The 20,948-nt window shown below is 44.5% G+C and overlaps 6 non-coding genes across 6 annotated transcripts; all 6 read right to left on the bottom strand.

Moving 5' to 3' along the window:
- Positions 1-12,913: 12,913 nt before the first annotated feature.
- On the bottom strand, positions 12,914-13,029 carry LOC144936991 (U5 spliceosomal RNA). The gene has a single exon (XR_013637541.1). It is a non-coding gene; the product is annotated as a U5 spliceosomal RNA (small nuclear RNA).
- An 860-nt stretch (positions 13,030-13,889) lies between these two features.
- LOC144936867 (U1 spliceosomal RNA) lies at positions 13,890-14,053 on the bottom strand. Its single transcript, XR_013637499.1, has one exon. It is a non-coding gene; the product is annotated as a U1 spliceosomal RNA (small nuclear RNA).
- Positions 14,054-15,424: 1,371 nt separating this feature from the next.
- On the bottom strand, positions 15,425-15,540 carry LOC144936980 (U5 spliceosomal RNA). Its single transcript, XR_013637538.1, has one exon. It is a non-coding gene; the product is annotated as a U5 spliceosomal RNA (small nuclear RNA).
- Positions 15,541-16,400: 860 nt separating this feature from the next.
- Positions 16,401-16,564, bottom strand: LOC144936864 (U1 spliceosomal RNA). Its single transcript, XR_013637498.1, has one exon. It is a non-coding gene; the product is annotated as a U1 spliceosomal RNA (small nuclear RNA).
- Positions 16,565-17,934: 1,370 nt separating this feature from the next.
- LOC144936972 (U5 spliceosomal RNA) lies at positions 17,935-18,050 on the bottom strand. The gene has a single exon (XR_013637532.1). It is a non-coding gene; the product is annotated as a U5 spliceosomal RNA (small nuclear RNA).
- Positions 18,051-18,919: 869 nt separating this feature from the next.
- Positions 18,920-19,083, bottom strand: LOC144936858 (U1 spliceosomal RNA). Its single transcript, XR_013637497.1, has one exon. It is a non-coding gene; the product is annotated as a U1 spliceosomal RNA (small nuclear RNA).
- Between the last annotated feature and the right edge of the window lie 1,865 nt (positions 19,084-20,948).

The raw sequence follows: 20,948 nt of genomic DNA, 5'->3' as shown, positions 1-20,948 counted from the left end.
CACCTTTTTTACAAGGAGTCATGTTTGCATAGACCGCAATACCTGCAGTCATAATACAAACATAGGTAAGTATGAGTTAGGATGCTCCCACTATTCCTATATGACTCAGAATCCTGTACCTTTACGCTATGGGCTCTCGTAAAGTTTTTAAGTGGTGATAATTGAAAATGTTAAATTATTTAACACTGTCATTTTACAATAAGAAGAAAAATGTTAGTCAAACAATCACTAGTTTGAAAAGGTAACATTTATGTTAGCTGAAATCAGTTTACAAAGTAAATCCACAAATGCATTCTGGGTAATGTTTGTTCAAGTAACGTTGCCATTTTAGAGGTTTTACCTTCATTTACAGGAGTATTTATATATTGTTTGTTATATCCCACAACTATACCAAGGGAACATTCCCATTACCATAACCATCATAAACCGATAGAACTCATAGCCATTGACAGCAGACTTCGCTATGAATTCACATTGTACGTCCATGAATTCTGATGCACCTGCGCTGGTTAGGCATTGCCTCACCAACACATATTTTACCTGGAATGGCACCTTCTACAAACAGAATGAGGGTACCCCTATGGGCTCCCCTTTGTCACCAGTTATAGCCAACATGTTCTTGGAAAAGTTTGAATCAGACGCCATCCAGACATCTACCCTGCGTCCTTCCCTGTGGAAGAGGTATGTGGATGACACTTTCGTCATCTGGCCACATGGCCTCCCAGCATTGAACCACTTCTTGGACCACATCAATTCTAGACACCCATCCATCAGATTCACCATGGAAGTGGAGAAAGACGGTAAACTACCATTCTTGGATATTCTGTTTGAGAGGAGGCCTGACGGATCCTTGGGACATTCTGTCTACAGGAAAGCCACCCACACAGATTCCTACTTGAAACCGGATTCCCACCACCACCCATCTCAAAAGAATTCTCTCATGAAAACGCTATACCACAGAGCCCATGGCATTTCTGACACACACCACCTGACCGGTGAATTAAGACATGTACATCGGGCCCTCAGGATGAACGGATACTCTGACCGTACTATCCGCCAAGCTGTCTCTCCCACCACACAGAAACAGCCACTTGAAACTCCGACCAAAACCATCACGTTACCATACATAGCAGGCGTGACCAAAAAGATCTCCAAAATTCAAAACAAACATAAGATCCAAGTCCGATTCAGTACAGTGCATAAAATCCGTGATCTGATTCCATCTGTGAAGGATGTTGTTCCTGACTTACAGTATCCTGGAGTCTACAAATTGAGTTGCATTTGTGGTGATTGCTACATTGGAGAAACGAAACGTCATGTTTCTGATCGTGTCCGCGAGCACAAGTCAGATCTGAAACACGGCAGAACTGATTCTTCTGCCGTTGCCGATCATTGCTACAACTCGGTGGGCTCTCATGAAATTGTCTTTTCCGAGACCAAGGTTCTCTGCAAACCTCCCGGCTACCATCAAAGGTTTGTACACGAAGCCATACAAATATACAAACACAGACATAATTTCAACCGTGATGATGGGTACAAACTTAGTAATCATTGGAAAGATGTTATCAACCACGCAAAAAAGACTTAATTACACTTTTTTGGACCATCTTATCTGACAGGCACTATTTTACTTTACTTCACCGAGTGTTAACATCCCCAGTTATTTTTTGGCAGTGCTCTTTTCATTGTTCAGCCAGCATTGGTATAAACATGGGCATTTTCGTTATTTTGTTTATCATGTGTATCAGACCTCCCCTCCCCCTCTCTGTCCATTGTGTTGGCGTGTGTAGCAGCAGCCGCGTCCAGGTCGTCGTCCATTGTTTTGGCCCCGCTCCCCCCTCCTCCCCCTCCCGATGCGTTGTGCTTAGCACTCCGTGCTGTCTTTGAGCCCCGCCCCCCCCCTCCCGATACGTTCCATTCATTGGCTACCACATTCTGATGAGCTCCCCCCCCCTCTCCTCCCCCCTTCAACTTACTTATAAGGGATTACTTCTTGAATCGTTGCCTCACTTGATGCAGCTAATTCGGCTGTGACGGTCCCACCTGATGACGGAGACTTGTGTTACCTCCGAAACGTCGTGATTTTTGTTTTTATTTTATTTTCATTAATTTTGATGTTTTACCTACGTGACTTTACCGAAAAAACCTAAGAATATGATGCCTTGCAGTCACGAAAGCTTCAAATCTAGAATTGTCTCAGTCGCTTTCTCTTTCTCACCGGAAGACGGTCGCTTGTGTTGCGATCGAAACGTCGCGATCTATAAATTTGCTATCTACGTGACCTTACCGAAATAACCAAAGAGTATTACTGGTAGGAACCTCCTGGTTACACCAGCCCACAGGGGATTATTGTGTCCGTCCGTCCGTCGTGAAGGGAGGGGCTGGGTGGGGGGTGGGAGGGGTGGGGAAGGGCTGGGTGGGGAGGGTGGGGCTGGGTGGGGAGGGGCTGGTCACCCCGTGGTGCCCTTGTTGGATATATGCCCCCCTTTTTAATTTTAAAAATTATTTTTTTTTAAGAATTATTCTGCCAACATAGATAATATCGTTTTTTAATATACACGGGGCAACGTGAGAACGGACACGCCCTCACACTCCCACAGAGGCCCCCACACACTAACACAGATGTGCGCACACCTCATTTCAAAGGAAAGAGGGCATGAAAGAAGGGTAATCAAGATCATAAAAAAAACTCCCCGAATTTCACACAAGAGGAACAAGGGAGGGGGGAATGGTAGCCGGGGGGGTTCTGGAAGAAACATCCGTTCGTAAAGGGAAAAAAAAACCCTTTTATAAGTACAAAACCAGGCCACGAAATATATAATTATATTCTTAACAAAGGAACAACATTAACAAAAAAACACAAACGGGTTTTGAACCATGTTAGACAAACTAGTACAACTTAGCCATGAAGTAAGCAAACAGTATCCATCCTCACTACAATTGAAAATCAGACTACAGTCTGCACCAGAATCGCGACCCATCATTGTTAATTAAATACTGACATTATTTACCTTTATAGAATTTCTACACGGCCGGGCCGAAGCATCGAAGAACAATTATGGCATATATTTCGCTCCAAAACAAAATTCTTAGCCGGGATAGCAGATTAAATAATCACAAGAAGTCAAATAATAAGTACGGAATTAAAGTGAATATCCTAGGAGCTAACGGTGAATAAGGCTCTCAAAATTAACCAAACACAACAACCCCCTGAAAACAACAGCAGCAACACGACCGTCTTTGTCTTTCCGAGAGGATCTCCACACGCAGGCACCAAGCCGGGAAATGACACCAATAAAACTCCCGGGCAATGGCTCAAAGGAAATTAACACGCTCTCAGAAATAAATAAATAAGCGCATGCGCCGGGCGCTTCCACCGTGGAAACAACCGTCTTTGTCTTCCCACAACACGGACAGCAAAAATTGCACACGCAAGGAATAACATCTCCATGAGAGATCGGGTCACGATGAAACATCGGGAACACGGTTTCGGCTTAACTGGGGCATAATGGAATAAGTCGCATTTCAACTTCCAAACCAAAACAACTTAAGCTGTGTGAGACAAAAGATATGATCCCCGAGCGAGGGCGGAAATAATTAAGCTCGCTTAACGCGTAGGTTGTCGCGACAAATATTATTCAGTAACAAAAACATGGATTCGAATATCTCTTTTATATATATATAACTCGACGCGAATCATCGGTCTGGCTAATGTATAACTTCGTTGGCGCCGTCACGAGCCCCCCCCCCTTCCAGAACGACAACAGCTGTGTCTTCAGAGCTAATAAACACGGACAAACACGCAAGCCACACACGGACGAACACACACACACAGGAAGGTTTTATGACAGACTTTGAACAACTCGGGAAACGGAGGGCATTTTCTCAACATAAGCCGGGGAAAAATCCATTCAACTCACTTCGTCAGGGGCCTGGCCCCCCACCACACATCGCCAGGGCTTCGACTCCACCACAGATCGTCAAGAAGCTTTCGTCATCCAGCATGACGAGAATCGCGAGGTAGCGACGTGCTGCTACAAGCCGAGGTCTGCACCACCTAAGAAGAATTACTACACTGAGCCGCCGAGCTGCGAGTGAAACGGACGGAGATTCCAGCTATCACTCTCGAGCCAACAACTTCAACCCAACGTCAATATCAGCAACGAGCGAAAGCATCGTTCATCGCCAGAGCGACAACCAACGAGAACCGACTCGTCATCCAGCAGTGGAGAGAAAGAGCGCGCCACCGCGCCGTCAGCTACGAGAGCGCGCCACCGCGCCGTTAGCTACGAGAGCGCGCCACCGCACCGTCAGCTACGAGAGCGCGCCACCGCGCCGTCAGCTACGAGAGCGCGCCACCGCGCCGTCAGCTACGAGAGCGCGCCACCGCGCCGTCAGCTACGAGAGCGCGCCACCGCGCCGTCAGCTACGAGAGCGCGCCACCGCGCCGTCAGCTACGAGAGCGCGCCACCGCGCCGTCAGCTACGAGAGCGCGCCACCGCGCCGTCAGCTACGAGAGCGCGCCACCGCGCCGTCAGCTACGAGAGCGCGCCACCGCGCCGTCAGCTACGAGAGCGCGCCACCGCGCCGTCAGCTACGAGAGCGCGCCACCGCGCCGTCAGCTACCGAGAGCGCGCCACCGCGCCGTCAGCTACCGAGGGCCGCCAAGCGCCGCCAAGCGCCGCCGCTCACCTCATCGCGGAGAAAGTGTCAGCTGCCGCTCGCACAGACGGCAGAGAGGTTGTATCACTCCCCACATACAGACTCGAGGAAACACAGAGAAAATCTTGTCAAACCAGTTTCCTTTGTCATAGAGCCTCGCCGAAGAATTAATTAAAACAGAGCCAGATTAGCTCTCCCGCAACACGCCCTCACCCACCATTGACTCCAACATTCCGTTAAAAGAATATTATACTTACCGATGAATCTATTGACATATACTTTCGCCTCGGGGAGAGAATAAGTGCTTTTATTAACGCAAAACGAAATGTGTCATGCTTGTTTTCAAACTCGGCCAGTCGCCGATGGTGATCGATACAAAAACGAACTAATGAGATGCCTGGTGGAGAGGTAGAGGTTACGATTGCATAATAATTTTTGGTCATTCAGTTCGTTAAATAGTTATTCAATTTAGTAAATGCATAAGTGTTCATTCATTCATTTTAGTCAATGCTTAATCTCGTAATTGCATAAGAATTGTAGTTATCCATATTAGTCGAATGCACAATATCGAAAATGCATAAGAGTTTTGAGTTATTCAATTTAGTAAATGCATAAGTGTTTATTCATTCATTTTAGTCAATGCTTAATATCGTAATTGCATAAGAATTTTAGTTATCCATATTAATCGAATGCTTGATATCGCAAATGCATAAGTGTTTGGTTATTCATGAATTATTGACGCATGTTTGACCTGCATGATAGAATGTCACATGCTTGTTAGAATAAATTGCTTAACACCAACTGTTCGAGTGCTTCTTTCCAAGTCCATGCAAAACCATCATATTTTTGATAACTGTATCCTGTGATGAGATATGAAAATGGAGACCTAAATATCATAACACACGCTAGGATAATCGGTAAACGTTTAATCATTGATCATCGTGTTATCCTGATTGACATAACTCTGGATAAACGAAGCTGAGCCTAATTACCACAACTGCTCACATTAACATCATCGCAAGCATCCGCATAACTTACTACGATTATCTCAGCGATTATCATAATTTATGCATATGATTACTCACACTATCATAATATATGCATATAATTACATGCATTATCATAATTTATGCATGTTAATACACACATTAACATAATTAATGCGATTTGCGCATTTTTCGGAAAATTATTAATTTTTATTATTTTCATCAAAATTTCATAACTCCGACACATACAACATAATGGGTGGCTCGTCCGGGATTTCTCACAGACAGTGTTTTGCATGGATGAAGGAATGAATCACTTCGTGTTAACCAGAATATCGTGACCAAACATTGCATTGTGATTGTAAACGGGCGTAAAACAAAAAAAAACGCCGTCTAAGGTCAAAACCCAGAATAGCAGGTTGAAACAGAGACAGTGGAATTAAGATAATATCGTATCAAACCGATTGCATCCTGTGATAAGTGGTGTTAGAGGTACGCACTCTGAATCGGAAAATAACAATAGCTCGAGTCAAACTGACTACACTCTGTGAGATAATTGTTTTATATGCACTCTAAAAGGAATTGTCAAAGGAACTCTTGCCATACCTAAGATGCTAGGATTAGGAATAATTTTTGAATGGGTTACGGGATACGGGGAGCTCGTATTAAAACGTACCGACCAATCTGTTACAAAGCAGTACAGTCAGAGAGACATATGGGAAGGGAGCTGTATCGATAACACGAACACACCTCGGGGGAAACTAATTGACTGGATAAAATGTAAGGAAGGCGAACACGATGCAAAAGCTGCAGAGAAGGCAGGACAGGACTCATGCCTTTTCACACAGGCATACAGACAGGGATTGTGGAATGAAGGAAAATTCGGAAAGGAAACAGGAGAGAAATCGTCTCTAATAAACGAGGAAAAATGTCCTCACACCATCGTAAGGGAGGAGAAATCAGGGCTCGCGACACCAGCGAAACTCACAGACGTGGATCCACAGAATAAATATGGACGTAACATTAAATCACACTCTTGGGTACGTGGACAGAGTCCAGGGACTAATCGCAAAAAAATTATGGATATCGAACAAAAAATCCGTGACAAACAGAAACCCTCACAATTCGAGAGAAGGGATGGAGAGATACATATGCAAACAAAAACATGTGAGATTGACAACTTCACAGATAGAGGGAAGCAAAATGTTAAAGTAAAGTCGACAGGACGTGCTCCACTAAGGGCAGAGGCAAAAACGGAAGGGAAACGGCAACACGAGCGACACGGCACGGGGCGCGCACACAGAAAATGCAAACCGCTTAACCACGCCCGACACAGTACAGATCAAAGTGACAGATTGCCTGATGATAACTTGTTTGATGATGACGCTGTCGGCAATCAACTTTCAGAATACCTATTCACCAGTAAAACCCTTAAATTGATGGACAAGGCTCTAATCAGAATTCCCGATTTTGACCCCCACAATAAGACTATGGATATCCACACACATATCGCGACAGTAAAAGAGGAGGCAATGATTAGAGGGCTGAGGAGACGGGATGAAAAAGCGAGTTTGTTGAAACGGACCTTACATAAAGATTCTATTCCATGGGTAAAGTCACTACCACACAAGGTTAGAAATGATTTTAAACAACTGAGCCTGGCAGTGATTCGGAAGTTTGGAGAATATTCGACACTCACTGAGGGGTTTTATGCTGTAAAATCGATGACCCAGGGCATGGACCAAGACCCACGTGACTACCTTGTACAATTTAAAAGAGCGTATTACGCAGGCGATGTGAATCGATACCACGAAGGAGATAAAATGTTCAAAATTATGTTTTTTGAATCCTTGAGCCCAGAGATTACAGAAAGGGTGAGAATGTTTTTGAATCCGGAAACCGCATCCTTACGCCGCATAGAGAGCAAGGCGTACATGGCATGGTTGTACAGAGCTAAGAATCAGAATTCGGATCCAGAACACAGGGAGAGGGATAAGGAACCCAGCCTCTCAGAGAGGAATAAAAATCACCGAACAGTCCCACAATGCCTAGAAGAGCAAACACACACGCACCTGTGGCAAAATAACCCAGAGAGAGGTTGGCACGAGAATGAGAGCGGCACAAAGCCGAACATTCAGAGGAATCGCAGGAGGGGGAGGTTCAGAACAGAACCATACCAACACCCCATGCCACGACACACACAAGGTCAAAATTACCCACAGAGATGGCGAAGTAACAATCCAAAAAAAATTTGGCACCCAAATGGGAAAAACACTGGGCCAAAAATGTACGAGAATCGTAGGAGGGAGAGGTTCAGAACAGAACCATATCAACACCCCATCCCACGACACACGCAAGGCTCAAATTATGCACAGAGATGGCGAGATAACCACCTAGCGGGAAGGTGTTACACAGACCGCGGAAGTATGGATGCGAACATTCAGGAGAATCGCAAGAGGGGAGGTCAAACACAATCGATCCAATTCCGACCAATTCCTCCACCGGCTATACCAGGAGGGAATAGAGGAATAACACAGAATGCGGTACAAATACATGATGAACCACCCGCCGAGGTTTTGTTAAACCCCGAGCTCAATGGGAAATACAAGCAGGCTGCAGGTGACAGGGCGGGCAAAAACACGGGCGGTGCTCTTGTGAAAGGCGCGCGGATCGGGTGCGGGGTTGCATTGAGGCGTGATCGGACAGTAGATAACAGACAGCAGAGACAAAGAGAGCACACAGAGACACGCCCTGAGGAGCGCAGGCGTGAGCCTTTGAATGAAAAATATCCAAGGGAAACCAAAATGTACGTGGATCGGAGTGCTAAAATGGAGACAAATGTTCATGACATATCGGGAATGGTGTTAAAATCTAACACACTCGTAAAAACAAAGAGGGCAACATTACGAGGGACAGAATTAAATCGACACACAAACTCGGCAAATGTGCATGTAATCGCAGAGAGAGCGAATGCCACGAACCAAGTGTCAAAGTGGGTTGTGTGCGCGAATTCTGATTATGTACAGCACAATTTTTCACCACACACTCCCACGACGCGAGAGAGTGAGAGAGAAAATTACAAAAACGAACCCGAAAACCGTGATCGAATTATCAAAGTGATAAGTGGTAAACCAGGCAACATGAGGAAGGTAACGCATAAATGCGTTCGAAACCGCTACCTAGCGTTTCCCAGGATTTAACAAAAACAAAGATGAAATTCGTCGGAATTATGATGTATGAGAACCATGTAACTGATGATATCGATGTTTTAACGTGTTGTTAATTTCCTTGCTTAATTCAAATGTAACCACGGTAAGCAAAAACAAAAATGAATATTCGTCGGAATTATGATGTACGAGAACCAATGTAACGCAATATCGATGTTAACGGTTGTTATTTCCTTTGCTAATTCAGATGTAACCAGATTAAGATTGTAATACGTGCACGCGCGTTGTAAGAAATAACCGCCGAGAGTAAGGGCGGCTGATGGGATGTATGACATAAAAAGGGGGCATTACTTTGTTTGAAAATTCGCCAGTGGCCAAATCGACCCCTGATAATTTTCAAAAGGGCGGACTGTTGGATATATGCCCCCCTTTTTAATTTTAAAAATTATTTTTTTTTAAGAATTATTCTGCCAACATAGATAATATCGTTTTTTAATATACACGGGGCAACGTGAGAACGGACACGCCCTCACACTCCCACAGAGGCCCCCACACACTAACACAGATGTGCGCACACCTCATTTCAAAGGAAAGAGGGCATGAAAGAAGGGTAATCAAGATCATAAAAAAAACTCCCCGAATTTCACACAAGAGGAACAAGGGAGGGGGGAATGGTAGCCGGGGGGGTTCTGGAAGAAACATCCGTTCGTAAAGGGAAAAAAAAACCCTTTTATAAGTACAAAACCAGGCCACGAAATATATAATTATATTCTTAACAAAGGAACAACATTAACAAAAAAACACAAACGGGTTTTGAACCATGTTAGACAAACTAGTACAACTTAGCCATGAAGTAAGCAAACAGTATCCATCCTCACTACAATTGAAAATCAGACTACAGTCTGCACCAGAATCGCGACCCATCATTGTTAATTAAATACTGACATTATTTACCTTTATAGAATTTCTACACGGCCGGGCCGAAGCATCGAAGAACAATTATGGCATATATTTCGCTCCAAAACAAAATTCTTAGCCGGGATAGCAGATTAAATAATCACAAGAAGTCAAATAATAAGTACGGAATTAAAGTGAATATCCTAGGAGCTAACGGTGAATAAGGCTCTCAAAATTAACCAAACACAACAACCCCCTGAAAACAACAGCAGCAACACGACCGTCTTTGTCTTTCCGAGAGGATCTCCACACGCAGGCACCAAGCCGGGAAATGACACCAATAAAACTCCCGGGCAATGGCTCAAAGGAAATTAACACGCTCTCAGAAATAAATAAATAAGCGCATGCGCCGGGCGCTTCCACCGTGGAAACAACCGTCTTTGTCTTCCCACAACACGGACAGCAAAAATTGCACACGCAAGGAATAACATCTCCATGAGAGATCGGGTCACGATGAAACATCGGGAACACGGTTTCGGCTTAACTGGGGCATAATGGAATAAGTCGCATTTCAACTTCCAAACCAAAACAACTTAAGCTGTGTGAGACAAAAGATATGATCCCCGAGCGAGGGCGGAAATAATTAAGCTCGCTTAACGCGTAGGTTGTCGCGACAAATATTATTCAGTAACAAAAACATGGATTCGAATATCTCTTTTATATATATATAACTCGACGCGAATCATCGGTCTGGCTAATGTATAACTTCGTTGGCGCCGTCACGAGCCCCCCCCCCTTCCAGAACGACAACAGCTGTGTCTTCAGAGCTAATAAACACGGACAAACACGCAAGCCACACACGGACGAACACACACACACAGGAAGGTTTTATGACAGACTTTGAACAACTCGGGAAACGGAGGGCATTTTCTCAACATAAGCCGGGGAAAAATCCATTCAACTCACTTCGTCAGGGGCCTGGCCCCCCACCACACATCGCCAGGGCTTCGACTCCACCACAGATCGTCAAGAAGCTTTCGTCATCCAGCATGACGAGAATCGCGAGGTAGCGACGTGCTGCTACAAGCCGAGGTCTGCACCACCTAAGAAGAATTACTACACTGAGCCGCCGAGCTGCGAGTGAAACGGACGGAGATTCCAGCTATCACTCTCGAGCCAACAACTTCAACCCAACGTCAATATCAGCAACGAGCGAAAGCATCGTTCATCGCCAGAGCGACAACCAACGAGAACCGACTCGTCATCCAGCAGTGGAGAGAAAGAGCGCGCCACCGCGCCGTCAGCTACGAGAGCGCGCCACCGCGCCGTTAGCTACGAGAGCGCGCCACCGCACCGTCAGCTACGAGAGCGCGCCACCGCGCCGTCAGCTACGAGAGCGCGCCACCGCGCCGTCAGCTACGAGAGCGCGCCACCGCGCCGTCAGCTACGAGAGCGCGCCACCGCGCCGTCAGCTACGAGAGCGCGCCACCGCGCCGTCAGCTACGAGAGCGCGCCACCGCGCCGTCAGCTACGAGAGCGCGCCACCGCGCCGTCAGCTACGAGAGCGCGCCACCGCGCCGTCAGCTACGAGAGCGCGCCACCGCGCCGTCAGCTACGAGAGCGCGCCACCGCGCCGTCAGCTACGAGAGCGCGCCACCGCGCCGTCAGCTACCGAGAGCGCGCCACCGCGCCGTCAGCTACCGAGGGCCGCCAAGCGCCGCCAAGCGCCGCCGCTCACCTCATCGCGGAGAAAGTGTCAGCTGCCGCTCGCACAGACGGCAGAGAGGTTGTATCACTCCCCACATACAGACTCGAGGAAACACAGAGAAAATCTTGTCAAACCAGTTTCCTTTGTCATAGAGCCTCGCCGAAGAATTAATTAAAACAGAGCCAGATTAGCTCTCCCGCAACACGCCCTCACCCACCATTGACTCCAACATTCCGTTAAAAGAATATTATACTTACCGATGAATCTATTGACATATACTTTCGCCTCGGGGAGAGAATAAGTGCTTTTATTAACGCAAAACGAAATGTGTCATGCTTGTTTTCAAACTCGGCCAGTCGCCGATGGTGATCGATACAAAAACGAACTAATGAGATGCCTGGTGGAGAGGTAGAGGTTACGATTGCATAATAATTTTTGGTCATTCAGTTCGTTAAATAGTTATTCAATTTAGTAAATGCATAAGTGTTCATTCATTCATTTTAGTCAATGCTTAATCTCGTAATTGCATAAGAATTGTAGTTATCCATATTAGTCGAATGCACAATATCGAAAATGCATAAGAGTTTTGAGTTATTCAATTTAGTAAATGCATAAGTGTTTATTCATTCATTTTAGTCAATGCTTAATATCGTAATTGCATAAGAATTTTAGTTATCCATATTAATCGAATGCTTGATATCGCAAATGCATAAGTGTTTGGTTATTCATGAATTATTGACGCATGTTTGACCTGCATGATAGAATGTCACATGCTTGTTAGAATAAATTGCTTAACACCAACTGTTCGAGTGCTTCTTTCCAAGTCCATGCAAAACCATCATATTTTTGATAACTGTATCCTGTGATGAGATATGAAAATGGAGACCTAAATATCATAACACACGCTAGGATAATCGGTAAACGTTTAATCATTGATCATCGTGTTATCCTGATTGACATAACTCTGGATAAACGAAGCTGAGCCTAATTACCACAACTGCTCACATTAACATCATCGCAAGCATCCGCATAACTTACTACGATTATCTCAGCGATTATCATAATTTATGCATATGATTACTCACACTATCATAATATATGCATATAATTACATGCATTATCATAATTTATGCATGTTAATACACACATTAACATAATTAATGCGATTTGCGCATTTTTCGGAAAATTATTAATTTTTATTATTTTCATCAAAATTTCATAACTCCGACACATACAACACCCTTATAAAACTCAACGTTTAACCTACTCACGCCGGCTTGTGCCCGCCCTCACAGTCGGCCATATTTGCGGAATATACACCATGCCGCCGTTGACCCTGGCCATTGACCGAGCAACCCAACGTTCCTACCAGCTCCCTCCGCAGGAATGTGTTACTAATTCTGGCTATAAATCAACTTCCATGTACAGTATTTTTCATTCAAAGCAGAGTGCGATTTTTCTGCAACGAAAAACTGTTTTTTATTATAAATAGGAGCCCTGCACGCAGGGCAACAAAAAATTGTTTACAGACTCGTTGAATTGTTCCTCTCCACGGAAATCTTTAGTAAAAGGCGAAAGATTTATTCGCTTTGAAGAGAAACCAGAGCATTTAACTTCAACAACCCACCCATCACGTTATTAGATAAGAGCCCTCCCTCTCTACTATATGGGGTCCCTAACCCTGACTCCCTCACATGAAAATAACATCACCTTTCCAAGATATTTCACAACGTGCATATTTATTCATCGAATAAAAAAACTCGAACATTTCCAATAGTTTAACGGTGGTTCTGGCTCAATGCAATTACAAAAAATCCTCTTCTTCGTCAGTGGTCCTGCAAGCGATTGTTTGTGTGTTTTAAATGTTCAACGTGAAAATAACGTAAACTTAGGATGCCCTTCTCATACGTTCGGATCGGAGACCTCAATTTACCACGTATAATTTAACACGTAGGATTTCACGACACAAAATCAATAATAGTTTTTTTTTGGGTTACATCGCGTAAATATATAAATGAGTCGTTAAACGCGCCACCATCCGACAGCCAATTGGTACGGTTTGTCACGTAAATAGAACACGCCAATTCGTTATTCGTACAGCACATCGGTGTATTGGAAAGCAAAGCCACACCATTTACAATCGACGTTTCACCAGTAATTATAACTAACTTCATCAGGCGAAAGCCATAATTTGTGGAAAAATCCTCCTGTTTCGTTTCTTAAACAGAGGGGTAAGATGTGATGACCGTAACTTGTGAGCTTTTCTTGATCGAAGTGGGGAGAGGGGGTTAATGAATGCAAATTAATGGCAATGCGTAACAATTGCCGGTTGGGTGATTCATATGCTAATCAACGTATGCATGCGCATTATTACCACAGACCCAACTTATAACGTCATCCTTCGTTTGTCCTAATCCGTCGCCGAATAAAGAAACGCACCAAGACAAACATTATTTTTCTTTAAATATTCGGGGGATAGCGCGAACGCAGTCCCCCAGTATCACAAATTATACAGTCGAGTTTCCCGCATTTGGGGAAATCGCAGGGGTCAACCCACCCGCAGTGCAATGGATGAGCCTCGCCCTGGGAGGACCACCTAAGTGATCATGGTGCCTCCCCTGTCAGGTAAGTATGAGTTGGGCTGCTCACACTATCCCTATATGACTCAGAATCCTGTACCTTTACGCTATGGGCCTTCGTAAAGTTTTTAAGTGGTGATAATTGAAAATGTTAAATGATTTAACACTGTAATTTTACAATAAGAAGAAAAATCTTAGTCAAACAATCACTAGATTGAAAAGGTAACATTTATGTTAGCTGAAAGCAGTTTACGAAGTAACTCCACAAATGCATTCTGGGTAATGTTTGTTCAAGTAAAGTTGCCATTTTAGAGGTTTTACCTTCATTTACAGGAGTGCTTATATCCTTTTTGTTATATCCCACAACTATACCGAGGGAACATTCTCATTACCATAACCATCATAAACCGATAGAACTCATAGCCATTGACAGCAGACTTTCAGGCTTCGCTATGAATTCACATTGTACGTAATGGCCATTCCACCCACTATGCGCCCGTCAGACAAGCAGGGTGACCAGCAGAGGGCAGTGCCTCGCGATTGTTGGACTGTGCGCAGAAAGAACCACGCAGGAGTACAGGAACCCCCCGCAAATTCACGAAAAAAAATATATTTAAAAATATTTTTTTTAAACACGCTTTAATGAAATGTACTGTTCGAGCTGCCCCTCCCCCTGCCCCCATCGCCCCTCCCCTCCTTCCACACCCCCCGCCCCTCGGCGTGGCTCCTTGAGGCTTGCCGTGACGTAAGGGACCGTGGTGATTTACAGGCAACGTGAGGTGAGCGTCTTCAATTAGAGCCGTGAAAAATAATGTTTTCATTACCATGAAAATGGATGTCTCCAAGGAGCTTCTTTACAACTCTATGCACCTGGACCCTGCGCCTCACTCAATGGACCTTGTCTCAGTCGCTTTCTCTCTCACACCGGAAGACGGTCGCTTGTGTTGCGATCGAAACGTCGCGATCTATAAATTTGCTTTCTACGTGACCTTACCGAAATAACCAAAGAGTATTACTGGTAGGAACCTCCTGGTTACACCAGCCCACAGGGGATTATTGTGTCCGTCCGTCCGTCGTGAAGGGAGGGGCTGGGTGGGGGGTGGGAGGGGTGGGGAAGGGCTGGGTGGGGAGGGTGGGGCTGGGTGGGGAGGGGCTGGTCACCCCGTGGTGCCCTTATAAAACTCAACGTTTAACCTACTCACGCCGGCTTGTGCCCGCCCTCACAGTCGGCCATATTTGCGGAATATACACCATGCCGCCGTTGACCCTGGCCATTGACCGAGCAACCCAACGTTCCTACCAGCTCCCTCCGCAGGAATGTGTTACTAATTCTGGCTATAAATCAACTTCCATGTACAGTATTTTTCATTCAAAGCAGAGTGCGATTTTTCTGCAACGAAAAACTGTTTTTTTATTATAAATAGGAGCCCTGCACGCAGGGCAACAAAAAATTGTTTACAGACTCGTTGAATTGTTCCTCTCCACGGAAATCTTTAGTAAAAGGCGAAAGATTTATTCGCTTTGAAGAGAAACCAGAGCATTTAACTTCAACAACCCACCCATCACGCTATTAGATAAGAGCCCTCCCTCTCTACTATATGGGGTCCCTAACCCTGACTCCCTCACATGAAAATAACATCACCTTTCCAAGATATTTCACAACGTGCATATTTATTCATCGAATAAAAAAACTCGAACATTTCCAATAGTTTAACGGTGGTTCTGGCTCAATGCAATTACAAAAAATCATCTTCTTCGTCAGTGGTCCTGCAAGCGATTGTTTGTGTGTTTTAAATGTTCAACGTGAAAATAACGTAAACTTAGGATGCCCTTCTCATACGTTCGGATCGGAGACCTCAATTTACCACGTATAATTTAACACGTAGGATTTCACGACAAAAAATCAATAATAGTTTTTTTTTGGGTTACATCGCGTAAATATATAAATGAGTCGTTAAACGCGCCACCATCCGACAGCCAATTGGTACGGTTTGTCACGTAAATAGAACACGCCAATTCGTTATTCGTACAGCACATCGGTGTATTGGAAAGCAAAGCCACACCATTTACAATCGACGTTTCACCAGTAATTATAACTAACTTCATCAGGCGAAAGCCATAATTTGTGGAAAAATCCTCCTGTTTCGTTTCTTAAACAGAGGGGTAAGATGTGATGACCGTAACTTGTGAGCTTTTCTTGATCGAAGTGGGGAGAGGGGGTTAATGAATGCAAATTAATGGCAATGCGTAACAATTGCCGGTTGGGTGATTCATATGCTAATCAACGTATGCATGCGCATTATTACCACAGACCCAACTTATAACGCCATCCTTCGTTTGTCCTAATCCGTCGCCGAATAAAGAAACGCACCAAGACAAACATTATTTTTCTTTAAATATTCGGGGGATAGCGCGAACGCAGTCCCCCAGTATCACAAATTATACAGTCGAGTTTCCCGCATTTGGGGAAATCGCAGGGGTCAACCCACCCGCAGTGCAATGGATGAGCCTCGCCCTGGGAGGACCACCTAAGTGATCATGGTGCCTCCCCTGTCAGGTAAGTATGAGTTGGGCTGCTCACACTATCCCTATATGACTCAGAATCCTGTACCTTTACGCTATGGGCCTTCGTAAAGTTTTTAAGTGGTGATAATTGAAAATGTTAAATGATTTAACACTGTAATTTTACAATAAGAAGAAAAATCTTAGTCAAACAATCACTAGATTGAAAAGGTAACATTTATGTTAGCTGAAAGCAGTTTACGAAGTAACTCCACAAATGCATTCTGGGTAATGTTTGTTCAAGTAAAGTTGCCATTTTAGAGGTTTTAACTTCATTTACAGGAGTGCTTATATCCTTTTTGTTATATCCCACAACTATACCGAGGGAACATTCTCATTACCATAACCATCATAAACCGATAGAACTCATAGCCATTGACAGCAGACTTTCAGGCTTCGCTATGAATTCACATTGTACGTAATGGCCATTCCACCCACTATGCGCCCGTCAGACAAGCAGGGTGACCAGCAGAGGGCAGTGCCTCGCGATTGTTGGACTGTGCGCAGAAAGAACCACGCAGGAGTACAGGAACCCCCCGCAAATTCACGAAAAAAAATATATTTAAAAATATTTTTTTTAAACACGCTTTAATGAAATGTACTGTTCGAGCTGCCCCTCCCCCTGCCCCCATCGCCCCTCCCCTCCTTCCACACCCCCCGCCCCTCAGCGTGGCTCCTTGAGGCTTGCCGTGACGTAAGAGACCGTGGTGATTTACAGGCAACGTGAGGTGAGCGTCTTCAATTAGAGCCGTGAAAAATAATGTTTTCATTACCATGAAAATGGATGTCTCCAAGGAGCTTCTTTACAACTCTATGCACCTGGACCCTGCGCCTCACTCAATGGACCTTGTCTCAGTCGCTTTCTCTCTCACACCGGAAGACGGTCGCTTGTGTTGCGATCAAAACGTCGCGATCTATAAATTTGCTATCTACGTGACCTTACCGAAATAACCAAAGAGTATTACTGGTAGGAACCTCCTGGTTACACCAGCCCACAGGGGATTATTGTGTCCGTCCGTCCGTCGTGAAGGGAGGGGCTGGGTGGGGGGTGGGAGGGGTGGGGAAGGGCTGGGTGGGGAGGGTGGGGCTGGGTGGGGAGGGGCTGGTCACCCCGTGGTGCCCTTATAAAACTCAACGTTTAACCTACTCACGCCGGCTTGTGCCCGCCCTCACAGTCGGCCATATTTGCGGAATATACACCATGCCGCCGTTGACCCTGGCCATTGACCGAGCAACCCAACGTTCCTACCAGCTCCCTCCGCAGGAATGTGTTACTAATTCTGGCTATAAATCAACTTCCATGTACAGTATTTTTCATTCAAAGCAGAGTGCGATTTTTCTGCAACGAAAAACTGTTTTTTATTATAAATAGGAGCCCTGCACGCAGGGCAACAAAAAATTGTTTACAGACTCGTTGAATTGTTCCTCTCCACGGAAATCTTTAGTAAAAGGCGAAAGATTTATTCGCTTTGAAGAGAAACCAGAGCATTTAACTTCAACAACCCACCCATCACGTTATTAGATAAGAGCCCTCCCTCTCTACTATATGGGGTCCCTAACCCTGACTCCCTCACATGAAAATAACATCACCTTTCCAAGATATTTCACAACGTGCATATTTATTCATCGAATAAAAAAACTCGAACATTTCCAATAGTTTAACGGTGGTTCTGGCTCAATGCAATTACAAAAAATCCTCTTCTTGGTCAGTGGTCCTGCAAGCGATTGTTTGTGTGTTTTAAATGTTCAACGTGAAAATAACGTAAACTTAGGATGCCCTTCTCATACGTTCGGATCGGAGACCTCAATTTACCACGTTAATTTAACACGTAGGATTTCACGACAAAAAATCAATAATCAATAATAGTTTTTTTTTTTTGGGTTACATCGCGTAAATATATAAATGAGTCGTTAAACGCGCCACCATCCGACAGCCAATTGGTACGGTTTGTCACGTAAATAGAACACGCCAATTCGTTATTCGTACAGCACATCGGTGTATTGGAAAGCAAAGCCACACCATTTACAATCGACGTTTCACCAGTAATTATAACTAACTTCATCAGGCGAAAGCCATAATTTGTGTAAAAATCCTCCTGTTTCGTTTCTTAAACAGAGGGGTAAGATGTGATGACCGTAACTTGTGAGCTTTTCTTGATCGAAGTGGGGAGAGGGGGTTAATGAATGCAAATTAATGGCAATGCGTAACAATTGCCGGTTGGGTGATTCATATGCTAATCAACGTACGCATGCGCATTATTACCACAGACCCAACTTATAACGCCATCCTTCGTTTGTCCTAATCCGTCGCCGAATAAAGAAACGCACCAAGACAAACATTATTTTTCTTTAAATATTCGGGGGATAGCGCGAACGCAGTCCCCCAGTATCACAAATTATACAGTCGAGTTTCCCGCATTTGGGGAAATCGCAGGGGTCAACCCACCCGCAGTGCAATGGATGAGCCTCGCCCTGGGAGGACCACCTAAGTGATCATGGTGCCTCCCCTGTCAGGTAAGTATGAGTTGGGCTGCTCACACTATCCCTATATGACTCAGAATCCTGTACCTTTACGCTATGGGCCTTTGTAAAGTTTTTAAGTGGTGATAATTGAAAATGTTAAATGATTTAACACTGTAATTTTACAATAAGAAGAAAAATCTTAGTCAAACAATCACTAGATTGAAAAGGTAACATTTATGTTAGCTGAAAGCAGTTTACGAAGTAACTCCACAAATGCATTCTGGGTAATGTTTGTTCAAGTAAAGTTGCCATTTTAGAGGTTTTACCTTCATTTACAGGAGTGCTTATATCCTTTTTGTTATATCCCACAACTATACCGAGGGAACATTCTCATTACCATAACCATCATAAACCGATAGAACTCATAGCCATTGACAGCAGACTTTCAGGCTTCGCTATGAATTCACATTGTACGTAATGGCCATTCCACCCACTATGCGCCCGTCAGACAAGCAGGGTGACCAGCAGAGGGCAGTGCCTCGCGATTGTTGGACTGTGCGCAGAAAGAACCACGGAGTACAGGAACCCCCCGCAAATTCACGAAAAATATATATTTAAAAATATTTTTTTTAAACACGCTTTAATGAAATGTACTGTTCGAGCTGCCCCTCCCCCTTCCCCCATCGCCCCTCCCCTCCTTCCACATCCCCCGCCCCTCGGCGTGACTCCTTGAGGCTTGCCGTGACGTAAGGGACCGTGGTGATTTGCAGGCAACGTGAGGTGAGCGTCGACAATTAGAGCCGTTAAAAAATCCTTTTTATGCGTGGCATCGGTTTCATTTTATTATTCATTTCTGTTTTTCTTGAGTAAGCAAGCAAGCAAGTGAAGTTAATATAAAGGATTTAAAAATGAAAGATCACCTCTTGACATGCCCCGTATATTCCCGAGGACACTAGCGTTGACCCGTTTTACCACTTTCAAGAACCTGGCGGCTTCAATTTAACTGCTCTATAAATAGTCTCCACTGTACAGCGTGGGGGCAGGGATTTCATGCCATGTGGTTAGTCAACATTTGCGTCATCATGAAACGGGCGGCTACAGTCCTCTCGTCCTCTGGCTTGAGATGGCTGCCACCTATGGGTCAGATGATTTTCTGCCACAATAAAGCAATTGGTAATTAAATATTTTTATAAAATTCCCTAAACAGTGTAAAATTTTGGAAAAAATTTTTCACAAAAATTAATTGTCAAGCACAACGAGTCTGTGTGAAAAATGTCAGCTCGATTGAATCACGGGAAGTGAGTTAAAAAACGACCGAAAGATTTGCACGGTCGTAAGCAAGCAAGCACGCAAGCAAGTGAACTTAATAAAAATTAACCCGTAAAAACAAAGTTTTTCACTATAAATCCTTTATATGCGTGGCGGCTAGAGTCCTCTCGTCCTCTGGCTTGAGATGGCTGCAATCTATGGGTCAGATGATTGTCTGCCAGTATTAAGCAATTGGTAATTAAATATTTAATTTGTTTTCCCTTAACAGTGTAAAATTTTGGAAAAACATTTTCACGAACATTAATTGTCTGTCACAACGAGTCTGTGTGGAAAATGTCAGCTCGATTGGATCACGGGAAGTGGGTTAAAAAACGACCGAAAGATTTGCACGGTCGTAAGCAAGCAAGCACGCAAGCAAGCAAGCATGCGAACTTAATATAAAGGATTTAATAAAGGATTTAAAAAGAATGTTTTCACTCCCGTGAAAATGGATGTCTTCAAGGAGCTTCTTTACACCTCCATGCACCTGGACCCTGCGCCTCACTCAATGGACCTTGTCTCAGTCGCTTTCTCTCTCACGCCGGAAGACGGTCGCTTGTTGCGATCGAAACGTCGCGATCTATAAATTTGCTATCTACGTGACCTTACCGAAATA

This window comes from Lampetra fluviatilis, chromosome 1, assembly GCF_964198595.1.
Source record: "Lampetra fluviatilis chromosome 1, kcLamFluv1.1, whole genome shotgun sequence".
Lineage (NCBI taxonomy): Eukaryota > Metazoa > Chordata > Hyperoartia > Petromyzontiformes > Petromyzontidae > Lampetra > Lampetra fluviatilis.
This window is presented reverse-complemented; position numbering and strand designations above follow the sequence as displayed.